The sequence below is a fragment of the Panthera uncia genome (genome assembly GCF_023721935.1).
Source record: "Panthera uncia isolate 11264 chromosome C1 unlocalized genomic scaffold, Puncia_PCG_1.0 HiC_scaffold_3, whole genome shotgun sequence".
Lineage (NCBI taxonomy): Eukaryota > Metazoa > Chordata > Mammalia > Carnivora > Felidae > Panthera > Panthera uncia.
In genome coordinates this window covers 62,489,966-62,517,530 of record NW_026057584.1, presented here as the reverse complement: position 1 = coordinate 62,517,530, position 27,565 = coordinate 62,489,966, and the positions used below count along the sequence as shown (strand labels likewise).

General features: G+C 38.8%; 2 pseudogenes; one reads left to right on the top strand and one right to left on the bottom strand.

Moving 5' to 3' along the window:
- Positions 1–507: 507 nt before the first annotated feature.
- Positions 508–2,122, bottom strand: LOC125911858 (heterogeneous nuclear ribonucleoprotein A3-like; annotated as a pseudogene).
- Positions 2,123–3,091: 969 nt separating this feature from the next.
- Positions 3,092–3,884, top strand: LOC125911867 (26S proteasome complex subunit SEM1-like; annotated as a pseudogene).
- The last annotated feature ends 23,681 nt before the right edge of the window (positions 3,885–27,565 follow it).

Sequence of the window (27,565 nt, the reverse complement as noted above, 5' to 3'; positions counted from 1 at the left end):
TCCAGCCAAGGTGAAAGAGATTACTGCCTGTGCCTATGAATGGGGGAGGGTCAGAGAGAGGGAGACACAGAATCTGAAACAGGCTCCAGGCTCTGAACAGTCAGCACAGAGCCCGATGCGGGACTTGAACTCACGGACCGTGAGATCATGACCTGAGCCAAAGTCGGATGCTTAACCGACTGAGCCACCCAGGTGCCCCTACCCACCACCATTTGTTGAAGAGACTGTCTTTTTTCTGTTGGATATTCTTTCCTGTTTTGTTGAAGATTAGTTGACCAAGTTCTCAATATTTTAAAGGGCTATAACTGAAAAAAGATATCTTCAGCAAACTTCCATGATTTTGCAACTGTCATAAAACATTAAGGTCAGGTGAAAGCATCTGATTTTTGATAGTCAAAGGAAAAAGAATGTAAGATTTGGAGGGAAGAAAAACTTGTCATTTTATCAAATAGTCCGGATGAACTCAATTTATTTATCTCTTGATCTTTGGCAAATTAACAAACAGGATATTAAAATTAACATATTTTTTTGAAAAGTTAAAAATTCCTTAATTTTTTACTCCTGGTACCACTACCACAATTTACAGGGCAATATACCTGATGTAATGAAAAGAAAAAGAAAAAGACAAAGCTACAACAGATAAAAGACCTCGGGAATGTACATCTAATTGACACTACATTGCATTAATCAATAGCTGCACTTTTTGCAAACTGTGGCTATGACGGTCCTGAACAAGAAGGGTTTCCTGTTTAAGCTGCGGTAACTTTTCTGACTATGGATCATCGTTCCTTCTGTGGCAGATTTTTACAGTTCCTCTAATGCATTTGGGACGACTGTCTCAAAGTAACCTGCAGCTTTCCTGACAACTCCTCGCTCTCTCTCCTGCTAAGAACTGTAGCCCTTTTCTTCTGAAAATTTTTAGAACCTTCTGCTACCATATCCACCACTTCCACCACCAGATCCATAACCACCACCATAGGGACTGCCCGAGCTTCTTCCACCAAAACTGCCCCCCTTCATGGGTCCATAATTTGATTGCTGTTGTCCACTATAATTTCCAAAATCATTATAGTTCCCACCACCACCATAGTTACCTCCAAAATTTCCTCCTTCATTGTAACCATCATATCCTCCACCACCGCCACCATATCAACCTCCTTGGTTTCCATATCCTGGTCCACCTCCACCATAGCCTCCTCTACTACTATAACCAGGACCACCACCACAGTTGCCACCATCACCTCCAAATCCATTATATCCACCATCACCTCCTCCATAACTACCTCTGCTGCCACCACCTCCACCACCATAGCCTCCTCTTCCACCAAAGTTTCCACCGCGGCCAAAGTTACCACCACCTCCAAAGTTTCCTCCACGACCCATAAAGTTGCCAGATCCACCTCCACGACCTCTTTGCGATCCAGCAGACTGCATTTCTTGTTTAGAAAGGGCCTTTTTCACTTCACAATTAATGCCCATTAATTGTGTGGTATTTCTGAACAATTTTATCAACTGTATCAGGATCATCAAAAGTTACAAAAGCAAATCCTCTCTTTTTTCCACTCTGCCTGTCCTCCATAACTTCTATGGTTTCAATCTTGCCATACTTTTCAAAGTAGTCTCTCAAATTATATTCTTCTGGATCTTCTTTAATACCACCAACAAAAATTTTCTTCACAGTTAGATGGGCACCAGGCTTTACAGAATCCTCTCTAGAAACAGCTCTCTTTGGTTCCACTACACGCCCATCAACCTTGTGTGGTCGAGCACACATTGCTGCATCCACCTCCTCCACACAAGAGTAAGTCACAAAACCAAAACCCCTGGAACGTTTTGTTTGGGGGTCTCTCATCACCACACAATCTGTAAATGTGCCCCATTTTTCAAAATGTTCTCTTAAACTATCATCTGTAGTTTCAAAGCTCAAACCACCAATAAACAGTTTTCTCAACTGCTCTGGTTCCTTTGGATCATGGCCCACCTCCCCTCCAGCGGCGGCGGCGACGGCCAGAGTCGGGCTGGGGGCGACCGGGCGGCGGTTTTACCTCCATTTTGAGACCGGACTCGCCTCTTCCAACTCGAGTTCAATATGGGACCGAGAGGAAGAGCTAAAATTAACATATTTTAAAACAAAATCTCATCACTGATTTCAGCAGTAATATTGCTGAACATTTCAGCAGTAACAATGACCACCAAATGTTTTACCAGATCAAATAATGAAAATGACTGAATCAGATTTGCATTCCCATCTTGTTCTCTGATCAGCTCGTGGTGAGGTGACCCTGAGTCTGCTGTAAGAAGGAGGTACAGTCATTCTCTAGGATCTGGGAGAGGTAGGGAAGGGGGACCAAGACATTGGGATGTTGCTATTAGCATCCTATTAACTCTAGTACTTCTTCCGGTCTCAGTTTATTTCTCCAGGAAGTCCTCCTTAACCTCCTTGACTAGGATAGGCCCTCTGTTATACACTCTTAAGACACCCTACCCTTAGCACAATGGTAATCAAATAATTGTTTCTGCATTGAATTGTTTCATGTCTACCTCCCTACTAGAGAGTAAGTTACATGAATCACAGATTGGATGTATTTGGTTCATTTTTACATTACCTGGCACAATGCATGGCATATTGTATATGGCCAATAAATATTTGATGAATAATTGAAAAGGGGGAAACAAATGGTTTTAATACACGTTAAAATATTTTCAGCGTAGGGGCATCTGGGTGGTTCAGCCGGTTAAGTGTCCAGCTTCAGCTCAGGTCATGATCTCACGGTTGGTGAGTTTGAGCCCCCCGTCAGGCTCTGTGCTGACAGCTCAGAGCCTGGAAGCTGCTTCAGATTCTGTGTCGCCCTCTCTCTATCTACACCTCCCCCGCTCACACTCTGTCTGTCTCTCTCAAAAATAAATAAACACTTTTTAAAAAAGCTTTAAAATATATTCAGCCTTACGGTAAAGAAATAGAAGTGAAAACATCAATGAAATACTATCTTCTACTTTATCAAATTGAAAAGTTCAAAAAAACTGAAAATATACTGTGCTGTTGGCAAGAGTGAAGTATGACAGGTGGCCCCTGTTGGGGCTGCTATATGTTTAGCAACACATAAGAAACTTAGCAAAATAATTAATATAATTCAAAACTTAAATGCATATACCCTTTCACCCAACAATTTCACATCTAACATTTTATTCCACCACTAAGCTCTCATTTCTATTCAAAGACCCTTGTACAAGGAAGTTCATGATGATTTTGCTTGAATAGAAAAAGAATCCTAAAATCATATAATAAAGAGAGTTAAATATCCCATGTCTTTAAGGTAGAGCTGGCCTCCTTACAGGCAGCAGTGGTGAGAGAAAGTGAGGATTTCAACTTTGCCACTGGCCTGAGAGGTTTTTTTGGCATGAAGGGTTGCAATGTCAGAGAAAAAGCAGCTGGTGGACTTAGGTCTCTGGGAGGAGGACAACGAGTTCAGGGAGTTCCCCAAGGAAGACTGGGCTGGTTTAGATGAAAATGAAGAAGCAGATGTCTAGGAAAATAACTGGGATTTTGACAATGTAGAGGGTAACTTCTCCAATCTGATATGAGGTAAATCAGAGACACATGGTTATAAGATGGAGACCTCATAGCATCTGGAAGTGTTGAAGCAACCTAAGCTTGAACTTGTTACTAAATTCTAGGACAGAGAATCTAGGATGGGACATTAAAATATGTTTATTTCATTACCTGCTTGGATTTTTTATTTTTGTTTTTGTAACACAAAACATAAATGTTTTGATCTAAAAAAAAAAGAGTTAAATAAATTATGGTACAGTTATATAATAAAATACTACACAGCAGTAAAAGAATGAGTTATATATATTTATATACTGATTAAAATAATAACCAAGACATATAAGTGGAGAAAATAAAATGCAAAAATATAAAACAATGTTTATATTATATTCCCCTTTATTGTTGTGGTTTTTAAAGGAGATATATGTGCATATAAGATATATCTGGGAACCCACATGAGAAAATGGTAACAGAAAGTTGCTTCTGATGCAAGAAGACTGGGAAACTGGACACTGGGACAGAAGAAAAATTTTCTTTTCACTCTATACTTTTTAAACTGTTCACATTTTTTAGCATGTATATTAATACATTTTTAACATAACAGCTTGTTTAAAAATCTAATTCTTGAAGGAATATTTTTCTAGACCACATGAATGGTCTTTCCACATAGAGCTTTTAATCACTATGCAATTATATATACATAAGATGACTGGATTTTGATTTAGATTATCTTGAAGATGTTATCCTTAATGTACACTTATTATTTGTCTCTGTTTTTTTTTTTAATTTTTTTTTTTAACGTTTATTTATTTTTGAGACAGAGAGAGACAGAGCATGAACGGGGGAGGGGCAGAGAGAGAGGGAGACACAGAATCGGAAGCAGGCTCCAGGCTCTGAGCCATCAGCCCAGAGCCCAACGCGGGGCTCGAATTCACGGACCGCAAGATCGTGACCTGAGCCGAAGTCGGACGCCCAACCGACTGAGCCACCCAGGTGCCCCTGTCTCTGTTTTTTTTAATTTTTTTAACATTTATTCATTTTTGAGAGACAGAAACAGTGTGTGAGTGGGGGAGGGGAAGAAAGAGAGGGGGACACAGAATCCGAAGCAGGCTCCAGGCTCTGAGCTATCAGCACAGAGCCTGACGTGGGGCTCGAGCTCACAGACCGCAAGATCATGACCTGAGCCAAAGTAGGACCCCCAACCAACTGAGCCACCCAGGGGCCCTATTTGTCTCTGTTTAAAATAAATGTCTTTCTTCATATCACTAGTAATTTTTGTAAACAGAGACATGTAATAAATGTCTGCTAAGGAGAGGCTCTCAAGTAGCTACAGGTTAATCATCTTCATTTAATATAGAAGGTACATTTCTCTTTTGAAGTGAGAGTCATATTAATTAATTCATTCATAATAATAAATCTAATTTAATCTCTATGGCCATGCATTTTATAGTTATATATTTTATGAAATAAATTATAATTTGTTTTAAATGTCTTAAAAATGTTAAGAGAGTAAATTAAATGTTACTAAGAAATATTATTTATTAACATTAAATGTTATTAAGAAAAATAAGACTTATATGGGACAGTTACAACTGTTGGCTAATTGATGCACAATCATAGTTGAAGACATAATTTTATCAGACTATAAGTCAAAATGTACACAGCATGAAAGAGAATATCTCATATGCCTGAAACCCTAGTTAGAAAACTGTCAAACTTCATATGCATTCAGCTAAACTCCTGCCACATTAAATGAGGCTTTCAGAATGTAAGTACATCTGAGTCACAGAACTGTCCTAAAGAATATGGAAACTTGTTACCAAAATAACACATCAAGAATTTTCTATTGAGTAAGAAATTGTTAACTCATTAAGACATTTCTAGCTATCTCCACTTCAAGTCATTAATTTTCTAATAGAAGTTAAAAGGTGAGCAGTATCTTAATAAGGTCACTAATTTTGCAGGAAGAACGCTTCTATGTATCTTGATTCGTGTATAAAGTACTTAGCAACTTATTTTTTATTTTCAATATATCATTTAAATAATATTAATGTTATAATTTCTATATAATGGACTATTGACCTAATTGAAAACTTTATATTGACATTAGTTGTAAAAAATACTTCTTAACTTTTTTTAATGTTGAGAAATTAAGAAAGTTTTTGACCAGGATGAAAAGGCACAGAGCAAAGGTTGATTCTACCATAACATCAGTCTACTCAATAATGAGGAACTACTCCCTTAACTTAAAATGTCCTTTGGGAGTGGGGGAGATAAGATCAATGTTGTTTTAAGGGTACAAATTTGCAATGGGTAGTAAATAAGATGTAGAGATCCAATGCACAGTATAATGAATACAGACAACAATATTGCAATACAGTCAGCAAACTTGCTAAGAGACTAAAACATCATTATCCTATCCACTAAAAAGAAAGGATAATTATGTATTGTGACAAAGATTTTAAATATCACTGAATGGCAATCACATTGCAGTATATAAGTGCATCAAATTAACACACTGTATGCCTTAAATACACATATAAGTCAAATATACTCAATAAAAAAGTTTTTTTATAATTCAGAACATAAAAAAATAAATAAAACGTCAGATCATTTCACAATATATACATAAACATTTATAAGTCTTATTAAGTCTAAAGTTGACCCATTTTACACAGACAACAGATTTTTTTAAGTGGAACTGAAACAATGATATTCAAGTAAGTAAAATGGATAAATATTAAAATTCTAAGAAATTCAATTATGACTTTAAGCAATTAGGTTTAAAAAAATCTACTTCCTTAAAAAATCCAGTCTTTCTAAATTCTTTTTTTTAAGCTTATTTATTTTGAGAGAGAGAAAGAGCGAGCAAGCAGAGTAGGGGCAAAGAAAAGGAGAGAGAGAATCCCAAGTATGCTCCACACTGCCAGCACAGAGCCTGATGTGGGGCTTGAACCCACAAACCGTGAGATCATGACCCAAGCCAAAACCAAAAGTCAGACCCCAACCGACTGAGCCACCCAGGTGCCCTGAAAATTCTTAAGGCATGAATAGTCTCACAATTTCATCAACTCAAATCAAATACTTTAATTTTCTTAATTCAATTTTTTATTTAAATTCTACTTAGTCAACATATGTGGTAAAATTGGTTTCAGGAGTAGAATTCAGTGATTCCTCACTTACATATAACACAGTGATCATCACAACAAGTGCCCTCCTTAATACCTATAACCCATTTAGCCCATCCCAGGCCCACCTCCCCTCCAGCAACTCTCAGTTTGCTGTCTATAGTTAAGAGTTTTTTATGGTTTGTCTCACTCTCTCTTTTTTGCCTCTTCCCCTATGTTCACCTGTTTTACTTCTTAAATTCCACATATGAGTGAAATCTTATGATATTTGTCTCTCTGACTGATTTATTTTGCTTAACATAATACTCTGTAGCTCCAACCACATCATTGCAAGTGGCAAAATTTCATTCTTGTGTATACAGATACCACATCTTCTTTATCCATTCATTAGTCAATGACAGACAACTGGGCTCTTTCCATAATTTGGCTACTGTTGATAATGCTACTATAAACATTGGGGTGCATGAACCCCTTCAAATCAGTATTTTTGTATCCTTTGGGTAAATACCTATTAGTCTAATTGCTGGATCCTGGGGTAGTTCTACTTTTAACTTTTGTGAGGAACCTCCACACTTGTTTTCCAGAGTGGCTGCACCAGTTTGCATTCCCACCAACAGTGTAAGAAGGATCCCCTTTCTCTGCATCCTGGCTAACATCTGTTGTTTACCGTGTTGTTGATTTTAGTCATTCAACTGGTGTAAGGTGATATCTCATTGTAGTTTTGATTGGTACTTCCCTAATGATGAGTGATGTTGAGCATCTCTTCATGTGTCTGTTAGCCATCTGGATTTCTTCTTTAGAAAAATGTCTGTTCATGTCTTCTGCCCATTTTTTAACTGGATTATATGGTTTTTGGCTGTTGAGTTTGATAAGTTCTTTACAGATTGTGGATACTAACTGCTTATCAGATATGTCATTTGCAAATATCTTCATCCATTGTATAGGCTGCCTTTTAGTTTTATTGATTGTCTCCTTTGCTGTGCAGAAGCGTTTTATCTTGATGAGGTCCCAATAGTTCAAATCAAACACTTTTAAAAGCAAATCTTAGATCAGATGAGATAAATTAAGAGTCCACAGTATGTGTTCTGTCCCATCAGCCAGTTCTCAGTTGTTCAACCAAGAACCTACTACTGGAACAAGCAGAAGGTAGGGCAGAAGCTGCTAAAAGCCATCTCACAGTCACATGACATAATATCATACAGATTTTCAGATAGACTCCAAAGGTAGCCACCCATATAAATCCAGTGAAAACTGATGGTCTGCTAAGTCATCATGTGAGGCTGCTGGACCTATGAGCATGAAGTGAACCGCAGAGGGAGGCTTGTCAGTGAGTTAGTGAGTGGTTGGAATGGCACAGGGCCAGGCAGGAGCATGAATATTGTGCCTTTTAAACAGCATCTTAAAATACTCAGAGCAAGGGGTACATGCACCCCAATGCTTATAGCAGCATTATTAACAATAGCCGAATTATGGAAAAAGTCCAAATGTCCATCAACTGATGAATAGAAGAAGATGTGGTATATATATACAATGGAATGTCTCTTAGCCATCAAAAAGAATCAAATCTTGCCATTTGCAATGACGTGGATGGAGCTAGGGTGTATTATGCCAAGCAAAATAAATCAGTCAGAGAGACACAAATATCATATGATTTCACTCACATGTGGAATTTAAGACACAAAACAGATGAAGATAGGGGAAGAGAGCGAGAGAAGGGGAAGCAAACCATAAGAGACTCTTAACTATTGAGAACAAACTGAGGGTTGCTGGAGGGGAGATGGGTGTGGAATGGGCTAAATGGGTGATGGATATTAAGGAAGGAACTTGTGCTGAGCACTGGGTGGTATACCTAAGTGATGAATCACCAGTTCTATTCCTGAAACCATTATTATACTATATGTTAAGTAACCAGAATTTAATATAATTTGAAAAAAGAATACTAAAAGCAAATGCTCCTCTTGGCCATGGAATCACACCCGATCCCCACCTCCAATCACCCCTTTCTCAGTCTGCCACCTGCCCACACCACAGACCCGGTGTCTCTCCCTGATCCTGCCCTGCCACTTTCCAGTTTCCTCCCACCAGAAGTTCAGGGTTTGCTGAAGAGCTTAGCAGCACCTCCATGTCTCCAGGCTGGCCCTGGACCCTCTACTTTCAGGCTGAGAGAAGGCACTTCTGAGGGAAACTATGGAGCCAAGGAAAGCTAGGGGACATCTTCCAGGCCACCATGGCATAGTGAGGCATGGCAATGCATAGGAGGGCTGGGGGAGAAACCTGGAGGGAACCCAGAGGGAAGGGGGAGGGGCCAATGAGAGGGGGCCAGAATTCCCCCTGTACCTAAAAGTAGTAGGGGTGCCAGGAGATAGTCCTGGAGCTGGAGAAGACCCTAGGAGACCCCAGCCAAGGTTGCTCATGTTCCTGGATCCTCATCCCTTGACATCCTGCTACACCTGCTGGGTCAGTGCTAGTGGTTCTAGGCTGTGCATGTGGGGCTGGTCTCTCCCAGGAGAAAGTCCTAAGTTCTGTGCTTTCCTAATGCACAGAGAGATCCCTCCCTGTTAGCTATGTGTGAGATACAGAATAAATTTGGTTATCAGGGATGTCTGAAATACATTCTCCTTCTCCAGAAAAGTGGATGATCTTGTCATTTATACTGTAGTGAGCCTTTGGCTCTGGAAAAACTAGGCCACCCTTCTCTATTTAGCAATGAGATAAGTATATAACGTTTTTAACACTACAAGCCAGTGGGTGGGAATAGCTGCTGGGGACAGGTTATAGAAGGATATGACTGCAGGAATGGAAGGGAGAGGGTCTTTGCAGAGACAGTGTTATGCATGAACAGAAACATCAGGGTGAAGCTAATGAGAATCCCCATCAGGGCCAAGTGAATGTATTTATCACAACTTGAACATTCTTCTAAGGGTCCAGGAGAATGTTTTGCATACTGAGAATCTTACTGGATCCTCAAGGATACAACCATATGAAAGACACTTCCAAACACTAGATCTAAAGGGATTATCAGTCAATAAAGACTGATGCCAGCAAATGACCAGTGTCCAGAATCTCCTTTATTAGGTCTTAGACTCACAGTTGGGGACAGCTCAAAGTTAGAATTTTTCTTGGCCAGGGAAACCATCAGGTCCTTTGAGGAATGTCTTCTTCACAACTGACACTGGGATAAATCCACTTGAAAGTAGGGTTCTAGCCTTTCTGTGCTTATTTCACTCCAAGCAAAGCCATTTCTGGTACCTAACGAGAACTTAATACTGATTAACATGTTAGACATGGACACTCTTTATTAAAAGGTACATTCCTGTCCAAAATAAATTTAAAGAGATATGTTTTATTTTAGCAAAAAAGATGGTGCAGCCACCAACTCACTTTCTTTGTGAAAAAACAACTACTGATCAATAGCTAGAGGTTTAGTCCAGCAGAAGCTAAATTAGAATCTTGAACCAGAGTTGGAAAGTAACAATAAATTTAAACAATTAGGGGTGCCTGGGTAGTCAGTTGGTTGAGTGTCTGACTCTTGAATTTGACTCAGGTCATGGTCTCACAGTTGTGAGATTGAGCCCCACATCAGTCTCCAAGCTGAGCATGGAGTTCACTCGGGATTCTCTCTTTCTCTTCCTCTGCCCTTCCCCCACTTGTGTACACACGCACACGTGCACACACGCACACACACACACTCTCTCTCTCTCTCTCCCTCCCTAACAAATAAATAAATAAATAAATAAGACAATTACATTAATCGGGAAATCAGACACCAGAAACCACAACAGTTGTTTCCACAGAGAGAATTTAATACTGTATGTGGAATTGGTTAAACAGATCTTGGAAAACTAAAAGAGCAAACAGAGGAGTCTGAGGTAATAAAGAGACTATAACTGTGTCAGGAAGCAGCTGTCACCCCAAAAGCTGGGGGCAAAGGAAAGAGGTTGAAGTCATTAAAACTCAAAAACTCAGAGGATGAACCTCCAAATTGGGGGTCTCTAAAGAGGAGGTACTGCCTAACTGGTGCTGGTACTTCTGAAGCTGGAACCAACTGCTATTCTTTGTATACTCTTTATTATTATTTTATTATTTTGAGAGAGTGCAAGCAGGGGAGGGGCAAAGAGAGGGGGACAGAGGATCTGAAGCGGGGTCTGCACTGACAGCAAGGAGCCCGATGCAGGGCTTGAACTCATAAGCCGTGAGATCATGACCTAAGCTGAAGTTGGACGCTTAACCAACTGAGCCACCCAGGTGCCCTGCTATTCTTGGTATAAAGAGCCAAAATAATACACCAATTATGGTTTGAATGGTCAGATCACCATAAGAAAGGATTCAGAGGCAGTCAGTACATGCAAGACCACCCTTTTTTGCACAAAAGCAAAGCCAACAAAAATGGCAGGAGACTTAAAACTCAACAACACAGAGACAACCCAACAAAAAACAGACAAAGGATTTGAATAGATATTCCTCTGAAAGAAGATATACAAATAGCCAATAAGCACATCCAAAAAAAAAAAAAAAAAAAAAGCTCAATATCACTGCCATCAAGGAAATAGAAGTCAAAACCACAATAACTTATTACCATACCCACTAGAATGGCTATAATAAAAAACCTTTAAAAGAGAGAGAGAAGAACAGTAGCAAGTATTGGCAAAGACGTGGGAGCATTAAAACCTTCATACATTGCCAGTGGAAATGTAAAATAGTGCAGCTGCTTTGAAAAACAGTTTGGCATTTCCTCAATAAGTTAGACACAGAATTATCTTATGACCCAACCATTGGCATTCTGAAAATGTTCTGGAATTAGTGTGATCATTGCACAGCTCTGTAAATATACTAAAAGTCACTAAATTGTATACTTTTAAGAGGGTGAGCTTTATGACATGTGAATTATATCTCAATTTTTTTTTTTTAAATAACAGGAGAGAGAAGACCAAAAAATAGGGACAGTTTTTTAAACAAGATAATATTAGACTATGCATATAAATTTTGTCTCCTTTTTCTGGAACATCCTATTCAATACTTTTCCACATCAAAGTGTATTTTGACTTTGTTATTTGCTATTCAAAATCTGACTGACTAATCAAGCCCTCAAAAGAAACATTAAAAAAGTACATAGAGTGCTTTCATAATCAACCTCTGGTTCACGCATCCAAGAATGCAAGCACAGAAACCTATAAACCATTGTGTCCCAGCATTATCTACCCTGCAATCCTGGCTCCTGCGATCTGTGGCCTCTGATGGTTAGTAAAGGGCACTCACCTTTCCATCAGACTCCTGACCCCTAATTGGCACTTTTGCACCAATTCTGGACTCCTGTCCCCAGGACAGGCACCAGTGACAGATGAATTAGTAAGACTAGTAAGATTATGGACCTTACTTGGTGTCCCATCTCCGACTATCACTCCAAGGAACTCTCATCACACAACCTCCCTTGGCTAGAGGAGGGCCAGAAACCTAGAGGTAGAAACATCTCAGGTATAGATTTGGCTTATTTATTCATTCATTCATTCATTCATTCATTCATTTGGGGTGGCGGGGGGGAGGGCAGAGAGACAAGGAGGAAGAGAGAATCCCAAGCAGGCTCCATGCTGTCCGTGCAGAGCCCGACTGGGGACTTGATCCCACGAACCCTGAGATCATGACCTGAGCCAAAATCAAGAGTCAGATGCTCAACTGACTAAGTCACCCAGGCATCCCTAGACTTGGCATATTTTAAACACCAATTAGTCTTGCTCACGTTTTCTTCTCAGGATTTCCCCCATCTGTCTCTTTTCCGTTACCACTGTTTCTTCCTAGTTTATGCCTGCATTGCTACAATTGTCTCTAGTTTTCTTATAGTCTCTCCCATTTCTCATTATCCTACACACAGATACCAATAACTTTTTAAAAACATTTTCTCTTTTTCACTTCTCTGAAACCTTTCAATGCCTCTTCACCACCAGTTGAATGTTAATAAAATTTAACGTCTGAGCCTGGTTTTAGAGCCCTCGATAATCTAGTTTCAATCTCATTCCAGATTTACACAAACTCCCATTTTGATTACATACAATACTCTACACTCACCTTAAGATTGTTTATTTCTGTGCCTTTATGTATGTCTTCTCCCCAGTTCCTAATTCTCCTTCCATCACACCTATAACATTCTGTAAGGTCTTCAAGACCTATTCTTTTTTTCTTTTAAGTTTATTTATTTACTTTGAGAAAGAGAGACAGAGAGAATGCACACACATGCTCAGGGGATGGGGAGAGGTGGCAAAAGAGGGACAGACAGAGACAGAGACAGAGAGAATCCCAAGCAGGCTTCATGCTGCCAGTGCAAAGCCCTATGGGGGGCTCGAACTCATGAACCATGAGATCATTACCTGAGCTGAAATCAACAGTTGGGCATTTAACTGACTGAGCCACCCGGGTGTCCCAAGACCTATTCTTTAAAGCTGAGATCAGGTCTTAGATTTGTCAAGAAGCCTTGATTATCCCAGCTGAGTTTAATCTCTCTCCTTGAAACCATCATTATTTTCTTTCCCATTTGGCCCTCTCCATCCACTACTTTGTAGCGTAATCACTTCTGGCCTCCCCAAAGGTCCAGGAGGACAGTGGAGTTTTGAGTGTCCTGAAGTGCTAGTCAAATTCAAACTGCAGATCCATTCTGAACAGTGATCTTAAAACTTTCAGATAGTTGTTAACTCTTAAAAGTTAGGAGATTTCAGGGCACCTGGGTGGCTCAGTCAGTTGAGAGTCCAACTTCAGCTCAGGTCATGATCTTGTGGTTCATGGGTTCAAGCCCCCCATTGGGCTCTGTGCTGACAGCTTGGAGCCTGGCAGATTCTGTGTCTCCCTCTCTCTCTGTTCCTCCCCCACTCGCACTGTCTCTTTCTCTCTCTCTCTCTCTCAAAAATAAAGATAGATAGATAAATAGATATATAGATAGATAAATGAATGTTGCAAGATTTATCATAAGAGCTGGGTTTCCTGCTTCTCTTGAGACCTTAGTTCACACTGGACTGAATTCAATTCATGCTGGACCTGTACTCCTGCTTAGAAGATGCTGAGGCTGAGTAGTGGCCACCTCTTTAAGACAGGGCCTGTGTCTTCCAGTTCACCCAAATTCCCATCTTGCACAGTCTTTAAACCTCATTCAGGCCCCAAAGCATCTCTCTGCTCCTAACATCTCTACAGTGTAAGGGATAGATGAATGGATGGATGGATGGAGAAAGGGATAAATGAACAAACTAACCTAGCATGTGACAGAACTTACATCCTCCACATGTCTCTTGCTGTCCAGGAGACTTGACATCTGAATTCCCCTAGCTGCTCCACTCTCCCACTCTGTTCTTTCCTTGTCCTGGGTCATGTTCAGAAAAATTCTAGTCTAAGCCTGAGTGAAGAAAAGACTTATTTCTTTTCGATAAGCACTTCCCATTTTCTGTCTCAGAACTCATAATGAGTCTGAGTGACAGTCAAAATTTTATAAAAATCATCCCTGTGTCTCTGTGTCTGAAAGTGGGAAAGTAAAAACTCAAAAGGGATCCATGCAAGTCACAGCCTTTGCTTTGATGTGCCCCTTGGTGACCCACACTGAGGCAACACATGGCTGTGGGTTCCCATTGTTAGAGTAAATGTGACCTTTCTTACATAAGGGGATTGTGGTTTTGATCGATTGAAAGGACCCCGTGGGCAGCCAGGGATCAGCATAAAGGGTGAAAAGGTGAACAATAAATATGCCAGTGCATTAACACAATTAGGTTTATAAAAAAGGCACTGAAGCAAAATGGAACATCAAGGGTTTATAAAAGCAGCTGACATGTTCTGTGTTTTAGAGATGGATTTATAGCCAATTAACGGTCCAGAACCATTCTAACTCCTGTACATAGGAAAACATGAGCTGAGACAAAGAGTGATTGATTTCAGTGGGAAAGTCCTGCATTGTGAAATGGGAGAGAAAGTGGAGACAGTATAAGGCAACTAGCGGGAAGTATTGACTTTGCACAGCATAGATGTGGAATCAGGGTTTTGCAAGAGACTGAGGTTTGTTGCCGCCTCTATTGTTCTTATTGCTATTCTTTGTGTTGTTTTAAAGTGTCTTATAGTAAGGCAACAGTTATAGCTGTCATGGAAAGGTGGCTGGATCACAAGATTTACCAGATCCTTTTGAAGTTACTAGCACTGGAATCCAACATTAGGTATTAATCAACTCTCACTGTGTGGAGATTATCATGTTATGGATTACAAGAGAGGAAACAGAAGATTTGGGCTTTAATAGTAATGACTTTTTCCGTATTTAGAGTTCTACCTGAAATTCAGGGGCACTGAGCTGCCCATAATAGGACCAGGCACTATGATATGTAGAAAATATAAATAACTTCTATTCAATTCATCTGTCCTGAGGTAAATCCTTTCTGCCAACAGTTCCATATGTAGCCACTCTCCTAGCCTTGAAACACAGTCAAACCCAGAGAGTGTATACCACTAATGAATATTGATCTAATACCAAACATCTATATTCAAAGTAAGACCTAAGCACAGATAATTGCAGTGGGATTCATCATCTCTGTGGTTCTCTTTCCTCCACCTTTTCTAAAAATCAATTGCTCTGACTATGGATATCCCCTCTAGAGAAGCTTCTAAGAGAGATAAGTAGGAATATAACTAGAGAAAAAGAAAGTAAAGTCTAACAGCAGAGCAGACATGGACAATAGAAGATAGAGGGGGGGTTCTACCAAGAGGGAAAATGGGCTGGATAAAGTTCAAGTTGGTAGAGAGTAGTGAAGATTAAAGATAAACAGCTCACTTTTTTGAAAGGGAAAAACTGGATTCTAGATTCTGCTGATTTGCTGGTATCAGGCTCTAGAAAATAAAAATCAACTTCAACATTAGGTTAGTACTTAGAAAAGAAACAGGATAACTCAGAGCAATTAATCTCTTTTTCTTTTCTAATAGGATGTCTGCATTGGTAGAGCAGGGATAGATCACTGATGTGAGTTACAGATCTCAGAAAGTCCTGTGACAAAGTCTTTCATGATTGCCTGGTAGCCAAAAATAGAGAAACAAGGACAAGATGACAGTACAGATAAGACTGACAACTTTATGACGACAGGAATTGTCACCGACTTGTTCACTGCTATATCTTCTCTATGCATCAGAGATCCTGACCCAGGCTCAAGTATTTGTGTCGATTTAGTAAAGTTAGATGCATTCACTGATGACTGAAGAGCAATACCCAAAGCACATTGTTTTCTGGATCTCTGTCAACAGATTTTATTTTATTTGCCTTCATATCTCCAGGAGATTAGAAAATACCTGGCATATAGCAGGCACTCAATAAAATGTGATGAATGAATGAATTAACCTATAGGTCTTTTATAACATTCTTACAAGATTTTTTCTTCTTAGTCTTAACCTAGTCAATGTTTTAACTGATGACTTGGTTCAAGGTATATTAAAACAAGGGATTATCAGTTACTGCAACTGTACACATTGAAGCAATGAATAGATGAAATACAATGGATGAAGAAGACATAGGTGGAGCATTTGGATGGCTCAGTTGGTTGAGTGTCTGACTCTTGGTTTCGGCTCAGGTTATAATCCCAGGGTCATGGGATCAAGCCCCGTGTCAGGCTCTGCACTGAACATGGAGCCTGCTTGGGATTCTCTCTCTCTCTCTCTCTCTCTCTCTCTCTCCCTCTGCCACTCTCCTCTGCTTGTGCTCTCCCTCTCGCTCTAAAATAAAATGAAAAGGTCAATATTAATATGACAAAATTTAATGTCACCAAATCTATATTCAAAAAATGCACAAGGCATATGATCCAGCAATTCCACTTCTGTGCACGTGCATACCTCAGAGATATTGTGGGTTCAGTTCCAGACCACTGCAATAAAGCAAATATCACAATAAAGCAAGTAAAATGAACTATTTGGTTTCCTGGTACATATGAGTTGTTTACAATACGCTGTAGTCTAGTAAGTGTATAATAGCATTATGTCTAAAAATTTAATTTAATTTTAAGGGGGGCCTGGGTGGCTTAGTCAGTTAAGCGTCCGGCTTTGGCTCAGGTCATGATCTCATGGTTTGCGAGTTTGAGCCCCGCATTGGGCTCTGTGATGACAGCTCAGTGCCTGGAGCCTGCTTCAGATTCTGTCTCCCTCTCTCTCTGCCCCTCACCCACTTGTGCTCTGTGTGTGTGTGTGTGTGTGTGTGTGTGTCTCTTAAAAATAAGCAAACATTTAAAAAATTTTAATTAATTTTAAAATACTTATTGCTAACAAATGCTAACAGTCATCTGAGCTTTCAACAGGTTGTAATCACTGATCAGAGATCACTATGACAAATACAGTAATAATGAAAAAGTTTGGAATTTGGGAAAAATACCATAATTTGACATAGAGACACAAAGTTAGCAAATGCTGTTGGAAAAATGGCACCAATAGATTTGCTTAACTACAGGGTTTCCACAAACATTCAATTTGTAAGAAAAAAAAAAGCAATATCTGCAAAGCACAATAAAATAAGGTATGCTTATATTAATTCAAAGAAAATAAAAACACTAACTTGAAAAGATATATGTAGCCCTATGTTCACTGCAGTCCAAATGTCCATCAATAGACAAACAGATAAAGATGTGTTATATATATACATATATATATATATATATATATATATATATATATACACACACAACAGAGTATTACTCACCCATAAAAAAAGAATGAGATCTTGCCATCTGCAACAACATGGATGGACCTAGAGGGTATTATGCCAAGTGAAATAAAACAAAAATAGACAAATACCATGATTTCATTTATATGTGAAATCTAAACAACAAAACAAATAAATAAAACAAAACAGAAACAGACTCATAGATAACAGCAATGTGGTGGTTGCCAGAGGGAGGCAGATGGGGAGGTAGGTGAAATAGGTGAAGAGGATTAAAAGATACAAACTTCAAGTTATCAAATAAGTTATAGGAATATAATGTACAGCATAGAGAATATAGTGAATAATATTCTAACAAATTTGTGTAGTGACAAATGGTAGCTACAGTTATACTGATCACTTCATAAGGTATATAAATATTGAATTACAATGTGGTATTCCTGAAATTAATATAACTTTATATTTCAACTCCACTTCAATAAAAAAAAATGCCCACCAAAACCCTGCTACAACTGATCCATGAATTCAGCAAAGTTGCAGGATGTGAAATTAATGCACAGAAATCAATTGCATTCCTATACACCAAAAATGAAGCAACAGAAAGAGAAATCAAGGAATTGATTCCATTTACAACTGCACCAAAAACCATAAAATACCTAGGAATAAATCTAACCAAAGAGGTGAGAAACCTAAACACTGAAAACTATAGAAAGCTGATGAAAGAAACTGAAGACACACACACACACACACACACACACACACACACACACACACACACACAAAAGGAAAAATATTCCATGCTCCTGGATTGGAAGAACAAATATTGTTAAAATGTCGATACTACCCAAAGCAATCTACATTTTCAATGAAATACCTATCAAAATGACACCAGTATTCTTCACAGAGCTGGAACAAACAACCCTAAAATTTTTATGGAACCAGAAAAGACCCCGAATAGCCAAAGCAATCTTGAAAAAGAAAACCAAAGCAGGAGGCATCATTTCAATCCCAGACTTCAAGCTGTGTTACAAAGCTGTAATCATCAAGACAATGTAGTACTGGCACAAAAACAGACACTCAGATCAATGGAACAGAATAGAGAACCCAGAAATGGACCCATAAATGTATGGCCAACTAATCTTTGACAAAGCAGGAAAGAATATCCAATGGAATAATGACATCTCTTCAGCAAGTGGTGCTGGGAAAACTGGACAGCGACATGAAGAAGAATGAACCTGGACCACTTTCTTACAGCACACACAAAAATAAAGTCAAAATGGATGGAAGACCTAAATGTAAGACAGGAAGCCATCAAAATCCTCGAGGAGAATGCAGGCAAAAACCTCTTTGACTTCAGCCACAGCAACTTCTTACTCAACACGTCTCCAGAGGCAAGGGAAACAAAAGCCAGAATGAACTACTGGAACCTCATCAAAATGAAAGCTTCTGCACAGCAAAGGAAATAATCAGCAAAACTGAAAGCAACTGACAGAATGGGAGAAGATATTTGCAAACGACATATCAGATAAAGGGTTAGTATTCAAAATCTATAAAGAACTTACCAAACTCAACATCCAAAAAACAAATAATCCAGTGAAGAAATGGGCAAAAGACATGAATAGACACTTCTCCAAACAAGACATCCAGATGGCCAACTGACACATGAAAAAATGCTCAACATCACTCATCATCAGGGAAATACAAATCAAAACCACAATGAGATAGCACCTCACACCTGTCAGAATGGTTAACGTTAACAACTCAGGCAAAAACAGATGTTGGCAAGGATGTGGAGAAAGAGGATCTCTTTTGCACTGCTGGTGGGAATTCAAACTGGTGCAGCCACTCTGGATAACAGTATGGAGTTTCCTCAAAACATTAAAAATAGAACTAACCTATGGCCCAGCAATTGCACTACTAGATATTTATTTAAGGGATACAGATATGCTGTTTCAAAGGGACACAGGCACTCCAATGTTTATAGCAGCACTATCAACAATAGCCAAAGGATGGAAAGAGCCCAAATGTCTATTGATGGATGAATGGATAAAGAAGACGTGGTGTGTGTATTCTTTTTGGTTGCTGAGTAATACTCCTCAATCAAAAAGAATGAAATCTTGCCATTTGCAACTATGTGGATGTAACTAGAGGGTATTATGCTAAGTGAAATCAGTCAGTCAGAGAAAGACAAATATCATATTGACTTCACTCATATGAGGACTTTAAGATACAAAGCAGATGAACATAAGGGAAGGGAAGCAAAAACAATATAAAAACAGGGAGGGGGACAAAACATAAGAGACTTAAATACGGAGAACAAACACAGGGTTACTGGAGGGGTTGTGGGAGGGGAGATGGGCTAAATGGGTAAGGGGTGTTAAGGAATCTACTCCCAAAATCATTGTTGCACTATATGCTAACTAACTTGGATGTAAATTAAAAAAAATAAATTAAATAGAATTAAAATAAAATAAAATAAAACAAAGTAAAATAAAGAACTCTCATGAAACTTGAAAAAAATGCACAAGTGAAGGACAGGAGGGTTCCCAACATGAAATAATTTACTTTTTTTTCTCAAAAGGAAATAATTTACTTTTTAAAGTAAACTCAACATCATTCTAGAATTCCTAATGAGTGAAATAAATCAAGAAAAAAATAAAATAAAATAAAATGCATACAGATTAGAAGGAAGAACTATTTCACAATGTGTAGAAAACTCCAAAGAATCTATTTTAAAAATCTCTAGAATATTTTTTTAATTCTCAAAATTCAATAATGAGAGAAAAACTTAATTAAAAGATGATAAAAAAAAAACTTGAGCAGACATTTCACCAAAAAGCCTATTTTTTTTTCAATACATGAAGTTTATTGTCAAATTGGTTTCCATACAACACCCAGTGCTCATCCCAAAAGGTGCCCTCCTCAATACCCATCACCCACCCTCCCCTCCCTTCCACCCCCCATCAACCCTCAGTTTGTTCTCAGTTTTTAAGAGTCTCTTATGGTTTGGCTCTCTTCCACTCTAACCTCTTTTTTTTTTTTCCTTCCCCTCCCCCATGGGTTTCTGTTAAGTTTCTCAGGATCCACATAAGAGTGAAATCATATGGTATCTGTCTTTCTCTGTATGGCTTATTGCACTTAGCATAACACTCTCCAGTTCCATCCATGTTGCTACAAAGGGCCATATTTCATTCTTTTTCATTGCCACATAGTACTCCATTGTGTATATAAACCACAATTTCTTTACCCATTCATCAGTTGATGGACATTTAGGCTCTTTCCATAATTTGGCTATTGTTGAGAGTGCTGCTATAAACATTGGGGTACAAGTGCCCCTATGCATCAGTACTGCTGTATTCCTTGGGTAAATTCCTAGCAGTGCTATTGCTGAGTCATAGGGTAGGTCTATTTTTAATTTTTTGAGGAACCTCCACCCTGTTTTTCAGAGTGGCTGCACCAATTTGCATTCCCACCAACAGTGCAAGAGGGTTCCCGTTTCTCCACATCCTCGCCAGCATCTAGAGTCTCCTGATTTGTTCATTTTGGCCACTCTGACTGGCGTGAGGTGATATCTGAGTGTGGTTTTGATTTGTATTTCCCTGATGAGGAGCGACGTTGAGCATCTTTTCATGTGCCTGTTGGCCATCTGGATGTCTTCTTTAGAGAAGTGTCTATTCATGTTTTCTGCCCATTTCTTCACTGGATTATTTGCTTTTCGGGTGTGGAGTTTGGTGAGCTCTTTATAGATTTTGGATACTAGCCCTTTGTCTGATATGTCATTTGCAAATATCTTTTCCCATTCCGTTGGTTGCCTTTTAGTTTTGTTGGTTGTTTCCTTTGCTGTGCAGAAGCTTTTTATCTTCATAAGGTCCCAGTAGTTCATTTTTGCTTTTAATTCCCTTGCCTTTGGGGATGTGTCGAGTAAGAAATCGCTATGGCTGAGGTCAGAGAGGTCTTTTCCTGCTTTCTCCTCTAGGGTTTTGATGGTTTCCTGTCTCACATTCAGGTCCTTTATCCATTTTGAGTTTATTTTTGTGAATGGTGTGAGAAAGTGGTCTAGTTTCAATCTTCTGCATGTTGCTGTCCAGTTCTCCCAGCACCATTTGTTAAAGAGACTGTCTTTTTTTCCATTGGATATTCTTTCCTGTTTTGTCAAAGATTAGTTGGCCATACGTTTGTGGGTCTAGTTCTGGGTTTCTATTCTATTCCATTGGTCTATGTGTCTGTTTTTGTGCCAATTACCATGCTGTCTTGATGATTACAGCTTTCTAGTAGAGGGTAAGGTCTAGGATTGTGATGCAAAGAGGCTATTTAAAGGCAAATTAGTGTAGTCTAACATCTTTAGCAGGAGGGGGAATGCAAATTAAAATTAGGATGAAATATTACTCAACACCTATCAGAATGGCTAAAATTAAAAATATTGACAATTCCAGATGTTAACAAGTATGCAGAACAACTGTAACTCTGATGGAAATTTAAAATATTATAGATGGTCTGGAACGTCATTTGGAAGTTTTTTTTATAAAGATGTATCTTAACAATTCTACACCAAAGTATTTAGAAGAAATGAAGTCTATGTTCACAGAAAAACTGACACATGACTAGTTACAGTAGCTCTACCAAAACTGTCAAAAATTGGAAACAACCAAATGCCCTTAAATTGGTGAATTGACAAACTATGGTGTATCCATACAATGGACTATTACTTGGCAATAGAAAAGAATAAACTATTAACACATACAACAACTTGAATAAATCAAAAAGTCACCAAACTAAGTGAGAAAACTCAGTCTCAAAAAGTTACATACCAAGTGAATCCATTTATGTAACAATCTTGAAAAGACAAAACAATATCGTGGAAATCAGACTAGTAGTTTCTAGGGCTTAGGAGTCAGAGGAGGATGTGATTACAAAGATACAGAAGGAGGGAATTTGGGGGAAGTGATGAAACTATTCTGTTTCCTGATTATGGTGGTTGTTACACAAATCTATACAGGTATAAAGACTCATACAACTGTACACTAAAAAAAATGCTAACTTTACTGTATGTTAATTTTTTTAACTCTATAAATTTTTTAAATAAGATAGGACAGGGACAGGGGTGCCTGGGTAGCTCAGTTGCTTAAGTGTTCTTCAGCTCAGGTCATGATCTCACGGTGAGTTCAAGCCCCACATTGGGGCTTCAGATCCTCTGTCTCCCTCTCTCTCTGCCTCTCCTCCACTTGTTTTCTCTCTCTCTCTCTCTCTCTCTCTCTCTCTCTCTCTCCCCTCAAAAATAAATAAAAATAAATAAACTTTAAAATAATATAGGACAATTTTTGTTGACCACAGCTTAATATATGCCAAAAGTGTGACTTGATCACCAAAACACAAAAACAAAAACATAAAAAACAAAAAACAAAATAAAACCATCCTGGGATGCATTAATGGAAGAAGTAATCCAAATCAAAAAAAAGCTATAGACATTTCTTTCATCAGACCACATCTATAGTTTTCTGTTCTATTTGGACATTGATACAATCAACACTATCTAGAGGAAGGAGATAAGGATGAATATGGAATGGTGGAAAGAAGATATTTAGCCTGGAGAAGAGAAGAAATGACATGCTAATTCTCTCACTGTATCAGAAAAATTGCTTAATGTTTTACTAAGTCTTATTCTGTATTACTCCTGAGGAAAGAACTGCCTCCGTGGGAAGTATTTGCAAGAAGGCAGACCTCAGATTACTATAAAGAAAAGCTTTCTGATAATTCAAGTCGTGAATAAGTTTTATGGGTTTTTAAAAAACGTTTATTTATTTTGAGAGAGAGAGAGAGAGCACTAGCAGGGGAGGGCCAAAGAGAGAGTGAGAGGAAGAATCCCAAGCAGGCTCCATGCTGTCAGCACAGAGCCCGACCTGGGGCTTGATCCCATGAACTATGAGATCATGACCTGAGCAGGAATCAAGATTTGGTCACTTAACCAACCGAGCCACCCAGGCACCCCCAAGTTGTGAATAAGTAAAATGATCTGCCTACATAAGTAGTGAGCTTCTCGTCATTGGAAATCATTGAACATGTTTAAGCAGATGTTAAATAACCATCTGTCAAAATTATCGTCAAAGGGATTACTTTACCAAGTAGGAGACTGATCTCTTTAACCTCTCAGGTCTCTTCAAACTCCACCTCCTGTATTCTAAATTATAAAGGATGTTATAAATCACCCTCCCTCCCTGCCATGTGTATCTCCAACTGCAACTCATTATGTACATTAGATACAGAGTGCTCACAAAACCCTCTTGGACTCCTCCTAACACTGATGGTCCCAAAACATCCTGCTAGGCCGTTTTAATGATTTCCAACCAGCAACAGGAAAGATGCGCAGAAGAACATGTGAAAAAATTAAATTTGTGCAGAGAGTGGATAACTTCTAACAAGAACGTATAGAGAATGTTTGACCCTGCTGTTCATACTCAATGAGTTATTGTATCTTCCAAAAATGGACTAAAATTTAGTTTGAGACCTATGTTGACCTCCCTGAGTTAGTCTTTGCTCTAGTCTAGAAAAGGAAACTGGAGAGTTCCATGTTTTAAAATTTACCAAAAGGCAGAAAGAAATACCCCTATTCTTTCCTGTTCTTTTCAATTATTTGAATCTTACTCTTTATATTTACTCTCTAGATTTCTCAGTAAGAATTTTGTAAGCCTAAACCTTTTGAAGGTCTAGCAACAAATTAGGAGCAACAGTGCCTAGTAAAGGTCATAGTGGGCAGCATCAAGGCTGGTTTAACAGACATCAGGCTCACAAGGATTGGAACAAGAGAAGGCTACGGAAATTAGTTTTATCGGGCAGAACGTGAATCAAGCCAACTGATCACTATTGATATATTTGAGGTTGGAAGTGCAAGATTTAAAACAGTAAATCAGGCATGACTTAGGACTTCAGTCAGAGATCATGTGGCACTCCAATGATTCCAAGAGTGCCAAGGTGTGCTGCCCAAGTCCAAGGCTATTGTGATGCCTTCTCACATCAGCATCCAAAGACCAGCCTAGTTGGCCTCAACCTCTTAGTGGAACTCTAGTTCCAAATTATTTATGTCAGATGAAACTTTATTTTACTCTTTTCAAGGTGTTCATGAAGGTACAATAGTTCCCCTTACAAATCTACAATAGAATTAAAAATCTGTTTGGTAGACAAAAATAATCTATGGTACTTGAAGTCCAGTCACTCATTAGGGTAGGTAATCACTGGAAGGGAGCACAGTGGGGAGGTTCTGGGATGCTCTGATTTAAAATTCTAGTTGTATACTTGTGATTCACACATGTTTCTGTATTTATGTTGTACTTCAATAAAAATGTTCCAAAGAGAAGGAAAAAAGCCTTGAACGACAGCTTCCTGAGGCCATTCTGGCTACTGAGCAACCAGCAGTGTGATCACTAAACCTTAGCCCTGGACTCTCAGCTCTCTCTCTTTATTTCCCTGTGTATGTGCCTGCTCACTCATACATGTGCACACACCCAAACACCAACAAGATCTCTTCAGGGGCAGAAGGGGCAGCAAGCATAGTCTAGAGGTTGTTTTTTTTTTTTTTTTTTTTTTTGCCTTATCTTCCCAACCCTGACCCTGACTCCAGACTTGGCTGATGTCACTCTACAGACCAGGATTTGACATTCTACTGCTCAGTGTTGGAAAGGGAGTCCTCCTTCTCTTGGTAGAAATCCAGACCACTGAGGTGGAAGAAATAAGATAACTTTAAACATCAGTTAGCTAGTGATGTTGTATGTGTATAGTTATGGATATTTAGCAAAAAAAAAAGGAAACAAATATATTGAAATGCTAACAATTATTATTGCTGAGCTATGGAAAAAATGCATTTTTTTCTTTTCTTTTTTATTTTTCTCCTATGTTTCTATTTTCTATAGTAATTGAATACTACTTTATAATCAAGAAAATACATGCTATAAATAAAATGTTCTCTGTGCATACTACATGAGCACACCTATAAGCGTTAAGTTTTCTCAGTGGATTCTCTGTATACTTTGAATACAAGTCCTTTATCAGACATGTGTTCTGCAAATCTTTTTTTCAGTCTGTGGTTTGTCTTTTCATTCTCTTAACAGTCTCTTTTATAGACCAGAAGTTTTAGATTTTAATAAAGTCGAACTTAGCCCTTTGTTGTTTCATGGATTGTTCTTTTGGTCATATCTAAAAACTCATCGCTATCTGTTGATTCTTACAATAATTCTCTGATATTATTACCTCCATTTTGCAGATGAGGAAACCAAAACTCAGAGGTGAACTTGACTAAGCTCAGATGGGCAGAACTACTGGAATTGGGACTGACATATTCCAACACTCACTCCACTATACACTGTTGTAATGCTATCTAACTCTATTTTGCCTTTCTGTTTTCTTTGCCTTTCTTTCCTTTTTCTTTGAAGATTTTTTTTTTTGAGAGACAGAGAGAGAGAGAGAGAGAGCACATGGGGGAGGGGCAGAGGGAAAGAGAGAAAAAGAGAATCCCAGGTAGGCTCTGCAAGGGGCTCAATCCCAGAACACGAGATCATGACCTGAGCCAAAATCAAGAGTTAGTCGCTTAACCAACTGAGTCATCCAGGAGCTCTTGAAATTTTCTTTTTAAACCTAGGGTGAACATGGTTTTCCAAAAGACATGGCAACTTCCAGAGAAAAAGAGATTGATGAAGTTGGTCCAAAGATTATCACAATGGCATTGTTAGAAATACGCTCCATGATAGCAGTGTCAAGTGTTGTGGAAGCTAAGGGCCCATTTTTCTAAAAACACACACATTTTGTATACATTTTGAGGCATTCTGGATGCCATACCTGCTTTACGACATAGGTATAATTAGTTTAACATCTGGTCATCTGCAAGAAATATAAAATGATATAAAAAATAACATCTATGAAAGCACTAGCATAGTGCCTGTGCGTAGTAGGCACTCAATAAATTCTCATTTAATCTGAAATCTGATTAGTTTGGTTAATAGTACTCTTTGCCTTCAAGCAGGGAATCTACACCCACTTGGTTTAATGTAATCTATCACATGGGGCACCTGGGTGGCTCAGTTGGTTAAGCATCCAACTTCAGCTCAGGTCATGATCTCACAACTCATGGGTTAGAGCCCCACATTGGGCTCTGTGCTCACAGCTCAGAGACCGTAGCCTGCTTCAGATTCTGTCTCCCTCTCCCTCTGACCCTTCCCCGCTCACACTCTGTTTCTCTCTCAAAAATAAACATTAAAAAAAATTTTTTTAATAAAATCTATTACAAGAATTTGCCACAGGGTGTCACTATTGTTCTAGAGAAAAAATTAAGAGCATACACCTCCTCCCTCCCCCCAGACCTCCTTATTTTAAAAAACTAAGTAATGCCTCTGTGGTAAGTAAGGAGGAAGTGGGGAAGGGCATTGCTTTTCTATCCTAATAGCTTTTTAAATTTTTAATATTAACACAATTCATTGCATTTGAATATCATTTTTAAAATATTGCATCAACATACTTTGGATTACTGTGCAGTTGTTCTGGGTGCAAAAAAAATTAAAAAGTAGGGGCACCTGGAAGGCTGAGTTGGTTGAGCATCTGACTCTTGATTTTGGCTCAGGTCATGATTTCAGAGTCATGAGATCCAGCCCCAAGTGGGGTTCTGCACTGAGGGTGGAGCCTGCTTAAGACTCTCTCTCTCTCCCCTTTGCCCCTCTCCCCTGCTTGCACTCTCTCTCTCTCTCTCTAAAATAAAAAATAAATTAATTAAAAAGTACTATTTGGGTTAAGAAACTTTTGCTCCAACCCAGAGAGTCCATGGGGAGTCTTAATCACTCATTTACTCATTCATCAAACATTTACTGAGTACCTGCTATGTGATATACATCGTGTAAACCACAGTATGCCAAGAAGTTTGAGCATATCTGGTCACTTTCACAATAGCTCTGGGTGATGCGACTCTTGCTTAGGGTAGCAATAGGATAGGGATTTGTTTCAGAATATGTATAGAGAATTTGGTCACCCCAAACTGCCTCTCATGGTTACTTGAACTGAAAAATGTCATAATAGTCCTATATCCTATAGTGCTGCCTGGAATAATATCCATCCATCACTGCTAAAATGAGCAGCAGTCATCTGTAAAATATCCACCCAGCCCATGCCTTCCTCCCTCTGGGTACTGCTGATGGCACAAGAGACAAAGACAATGACATTTACATCAACAGTCTCATTTTATAACACCATTTTTGAAATACTCAC